The sequence below is a fragment of the Gossypium raimondii genome, chromosome 11 (genome assembly GCF_025698545.1).
Source record: "Gossypium raimondii isolate GPD5lz chromosome 11, ASM2569854v1, whole genome shotgun sequence".
NCBI classification, from domain to species: domain Eukaryota; kingdom Viridiplantae; phylum Streptophyta; class Magnoliopsida; order Malvales; family Malvaceae; genus Gossypium; species Gossypium raimondii.
Window position 1 is genome coordinate 26,155,820 of NC_068575.1, and position 5,554 is coordinate 26,161,373.

At 32.3% G+C, this 5,554-nt stretch overlaps 1 non-coding gene across 1 annotated transcript; it reads right to left on the reverse strand.

The window, feature by feature from the left end:
- Positions 1–1,995: 1,995 nt before the first annotated feature.
- On the reverse strand, positions 1,996–2,102 carry LOC128035014 (small nucleolar RNA R71). The gene has a single exon (XR_008191418.1). It is a non-coding gene; the product is annotated as a small nucleolar RNA R71 (small nucleolar RNA).
- Positions 2,103–5,554: the final 3,452 nt, after the last annotated feature.

Below are 5,554 nucleotides of genomic sequence, written 5' to 3' on the forward strand. Positions count from 1 at the left end.
GCTCACTCCCCCACCTGTACACAAGCTGAGTCATAACAATATTATATAAGAGTGGGTGAGTGATAAGTGCTAAAAGGAAAATGTTTTAATATCATTCTTAATGCGTTAGTTGTGAATTTTATTCGATGTTAATTGTGAATTTTATACTTCTAATCCTTTAAATTCATGTTTTAATGTTTAATAGAGCACTTGAGACCAAAACGAGTGAAAACTAAAAAATCGTAGCAAGCTATAGGAGCCAATGGGCTGATCCATTTCGCACAGTCATGTGACCCACATGAGATTCCACATCGCCATGTGGTAGGTTGTGTCAATTTCATAGTTTTGCATTATGAACTACGTAAAATTTCAAGTTTTTAGTTTTTCGAGCATTATAAGATGTATATATGACAAAAATAAGAAGATAGGAGTGAGTCGTCATAGAATACTCAAGAAAACAACTCATAAAAAACCATTGAAGTCGATTCTGAAGCATATTTCCATCAAGATTGCAGATTCCCATTTCATTTATTAGGATATTATCATAAGTTTATTTTATTATTTCGTTATACTATATCTTGGATATTTCTATTTGAAAGCATGAACTAATTTTGTAAATATCTAGGGAGATGAACCCTATGATGGATTATGTGGTTTGATTTTTATTTTACGCAATAAATAATTAGTTTCTTGTTCCCATTTATGTGTGCTTAAGTCTTAGTTTGATATTTCTAATTATTAATCCATGTTTGATGTGCTTAAATTGGAAGGTGAATAGACCCTGTTTAGGAGTAGATATTGTGTAATTGAGTGGAGTTGCATGAAGTCTTAGAAATAATCTACAGGATTAGAGTCAAATCTAATAGAGGAATCCATAACTCGAGTTAATGTGATAATAAATGTTTTAATTATAAAGAAATTTCAATTAATCAACCTAGAGTCAGTTGCTCTTATACTCGAAAGAGATATTAGCATAATTTAGGGATTTCTATGGATCAAGATACTAAGTAAAGAAATTGCTTAATTTAGATTGGTAGTGACAGATGAAATCTAGGTGAATTCTTTCCTGGGTATTATTTCGCTTATTGGTTATTACTTGATTATTTTCATGATTTTTTTTGTCGTGCTCGTTAGTTAATTAATTTAGTTAATTTTATTTTTTAATTAATCACTCGAATTATTCGGTTAAATAATAGAAAGACGATAATTACTAGTACTTTTAGTCTTCGTGGGAATGATATCTTTGTTCGTTGTAGCTATACTATTAATTGATATTTGCAAGCGCCTTAGTCAAATTTTTAATTAGTTTACGATGCATCAAGTTTTTGGTGTCGTTGCTGGGACTAGAATATTAGGAAAACTTTATTTCTATTAGTTTAGCATTTTTATTTTTATTTTAATTTTATGTTTTTAATTTAATTTTTACATTTTAATTTTTCTTTTGTTTGATTCCTAGAGGTTCACTTGGTTTTTTACTAAAGGCAACCGTTGGAACCATTAGTTTTTTATAGTAAGATCGAAAAGACTGCTCGTTGAAATCAGAGAGAAGTTTGAGAAGTAAGGTTAACAGATTCTAATATATAAACAAGAGCAAAAGGACATTACTGTGGAGATGGATAATAATCATGTTAATATGCAACCTCCTACACGTCCTACTCATTGGACTATGTATGACTAGGATAAGCCCACTTTGATAGGGGCTAAATTGAATATCTTCAGACAGACTGTTAATGCAAACAATTTTGAGATTAAGCCGAACACAATTTAGATGGGCAATAGTATTTTTAGTTTGATGGGTAGCAAGATGAAGATCCAAATTCTCATTTTGCTAACTTTCTAGAGATCTGCGACACATTTAAGATTAATGGCATTACTGATGATGCCCTATGCTTACAGTTGTTGTCATTCTCTTTGGGGAGCAAGGAAAAATAGTGGTTGAATTCACTTCCACGAGGTTTCATCACTACTTGGGCTCAGATGACTAAGAAGTTTTTGTTGAAATATTTTTCACCAACTAAGTTGAGGAATGACATCTCTTGTTTTGTTCAATTTGACATTAAAACACTTTATGATACATGGGATAGCTTTAAGGATTTTTTGAGAAGATGTCCTTATCATGAACTACCTTTGTGGCTCCAAGTTCAAACATTTTACAATGGTTTGAATCCCTTGACTAGGCAGATGGTTGGTGCAACAACTGATGGAACATTGAATACCAAAACACCTGAGGCAGCCCAAGAATTTATTGAGGAGATGACACTGAATAATTTTCAGTGGCAAATTACAAGAGTAAAACCTGCCAAGTAGTTGGAGTTTTTTATATTGATGCAATTTCTATGTTGGCAAGTTAGGTTGGAGCTCTTGCTAAGAAAATTGATAGTTTGAGTTTGGCTAAATAGGTGAGTCTAGTAATGCAAAGTGATGCAACTAGAGCGGGGATGATTAATCCAAAATGTTTTCCCTTCAAGTATAATATGGACCATAAGCAAGTCGATTTTATGGGTAATAATTCTAGACCTTAGAATAACCCTTACAGTAATAATTATAATCCAGCGTGGAGGAATCATCCAAATTTTTCTTAGGGTGGTCAAGGAAATTAAAGGTCACAACCCCCTCCAGGTTTTCAACAACCTTATCAATAAGAAAAAAAAAGTTGAATCCGGAAGAAATGTTGACTAAATTTATTTTAGCATCAGAAACTAGATTCCAGAAAACTAAGACAGTTTTGAGGAATCAACATGCATCTATTCAGGGCCTCGAGAATCAGATTAGTCAGCTTGCAAAATTGGTTTCAGAGAGACAACAAGGAAGTTTAACTAGTAACACTAAAACGAACCCAAAAGAGAAAGTCTATGCAATCATAGTTTGAAGCGTGAAAGGGTTAGTCGAGCTTGAAAAGAAGCTGAATCTAGAAAATGTTGAGCAAAATGATGGGGTTGATGAAAGTAAGAAAGAGCATAAGTTGGTGGTCAGAAAATACAAACCAAAAATTCCATATGAGTCAAAAGTGAACAAAGACCGCATGAACGAATAATATGGTAAATTTCTTAAACATTTCAAAATATTACATATTAACTTACCTTTTTTTAAAGCTGTTTCACAGATGCCGAAGTATACAAAATTTTTAAAGGAGATGTTAACAAATAAAAGGAAGTTAGATGAAATGTCCACCGTGGAGCTCAATCAGGACTGCTCAGTCATTCTCTAGAACAAACTACCCACCAAGCTTCAAGATCTAGGGAGTTTTACTATTACTTGTTTTATTGGTAGCTTAAATGTAGAAAAAGCTTTGACTGATTTTGGTGCTAGTATAAATCTAATGCATTATAAAATGTTCAAATAATTTAGTCTCAGAGAACCAAAACCCACTAGGATGAGTATTAAATTAGCTAATAGATCAATTAAGTATCCTCGGAGTATTATTGAAGATGTACTTGTTAAAGTAGATAAATTATATTCCCTGTTGATTTTGTTATATTAGACATGGATAAGGATATTAAGGTACCCATGATCTTAGGTCAACCCTATTAAGCCATTGCTAGAATTGTTATTGATGTGGGTAATGGGTAACTTATGCTAAGGGTAGGTGTGAAGAGGTTACTCTTCAAGCATGTGATGTTGTGAGAGTTTCTAGTGAGCGAGATGATACTAGTTATTATTTTAATGTTAGTTATCATACGGCTCAATGTTCTTTGCTAGAAACCATTCATGAATACGTGTTAAAACCATATCTTTTCAAGGTGATAGAAATCAAGGGACAAGTAAAGAGAGAATCGTGCAGCTCGATGAATTAGATGAACGATGAACAAATGCTAATGAGAACCCAAGAACATTCAAAAAAATAACAAAGCAACGTCATGTTGTGCATTTAAAGAGGAAGAACCAATTGAAAGTTGGAGACAAAGTGTTGTTGGACAATTTAGATCCACAAATGTTCCCTATAAAGCTTAAGTCAAGATGGTTGAATCCATTTGTGGTAGAAAAGGTATTCCCATACGGAACCATTGAGGTAACACACCCTGATTACGAAACATTCAAGGTAAATAGTTATCGGCTCAAACTATATTTTTTATGAGCTTTTGAGCCTATAAAGCATATATTTTTTCGTGTTCATTTTGTTTTTGGTTATGAGTATGTCAACTTAATTTGTTATTCTAGAACTTACTTCGGTTATACATGTCGAGACCACATTATTAATTTGATATACTGAGATGATAGAGGCATATTAGATTTAACCCACCTAACCTTTAAACAACTTACTTATTGAATTAACCCCTAGTAAAACTCGTTGATCCTAACACATTTTTTCTAACCCGTTAATGTTAACCCATAACTCACATTAATGTTTTAAATCATTTTTCTTATTGACTACCCGTTTGTTGAGATTTGATTTTATTAGTTGTTTGACTACATTTCATCATTTGTATTGCTGAATTTTACTCTACTCTAAAAGAAAGAAAGAGAAAGAAAGAAAAAATGTTTTTGATTAAGCTTGAATCGTTAGTTTCATATTCAATTGAAAAGCTCATTTTCATCCTTTATTTCTTGTTGATATGAATTCTTTTAATTTATCAATTGATTCTTTCTAGTTTGGTAACTTATCAACTCGACTCTCGATTATAACCAACTTTTCTGACATTTTCCATACCTTTAACCTAAGCATCGTTACAACCTTGTAAAGACCTTTTGATTGGTGTGTCATCTCATTTAATGGTGGAGATTTGATTTTAAAGCAAGCCAATGGTAATAGCTTTTTTTGTTCGACTGTTGAGTGCACATTACTTGAACCTTAAACAATTTTGAGTGCTTTGAGTGAACCTTAGTAATAGTTTTAATTCTTGTTGAGTTTGGATTTCAAGTAATTATTGAGATACCAAAGATGCATACTGTTTTTATACTTTAAGAATCTCTGCTTGGATTGCTTGTGTTCTGTAGTGTTAATTTAGTTTGAATTTACAATGCATGATTATCTGTAGATTATACTAAGACATTATCGATGAAAATAATAAATTGAGGGAAGTTAACTTGAATGTGAGTTGAGAATTTTGCTTGAGGACAAGAAAACACTAAAGTGTGGTGATATTTGATAAGTGTTAAAAGAAACATGTTTTAATCTCATTCTTAATGCGTTTTTGGGTGATTTTTCGATGTTAATTATGAACTTTATTCTTCTAATACTTTAAATTCATGTTTTTATACTTAATAAACCACTTGGATCAAAACAAACGAAAATTGGAAAATTGGAGCAAGCTACAAAAGGCACATAGGCCGATCCATTCCACAAAACCTGGATACATAGGTGTGTGACCCAGATGGGATTCCACATGGCCATGTGGTAGGTCGTGTCAATTTCATGGATCTGCACTATGAACAGCGAAAAATCGCAATTTTTAGATTTTTCAGGCATTCTAAGATGTATATATGACAAAAATAAGATGTGAGCGAGTCGTCATAGAATACTCAAGAAAACAACTCGTAAAAGACCATTGAAGCCGATTTTGAAATAGATTTCCACCAAGATTGAAGATTCTCATTTGATCTCGTAGGAGATTATCTTGAATTTTTTTATTTCTTT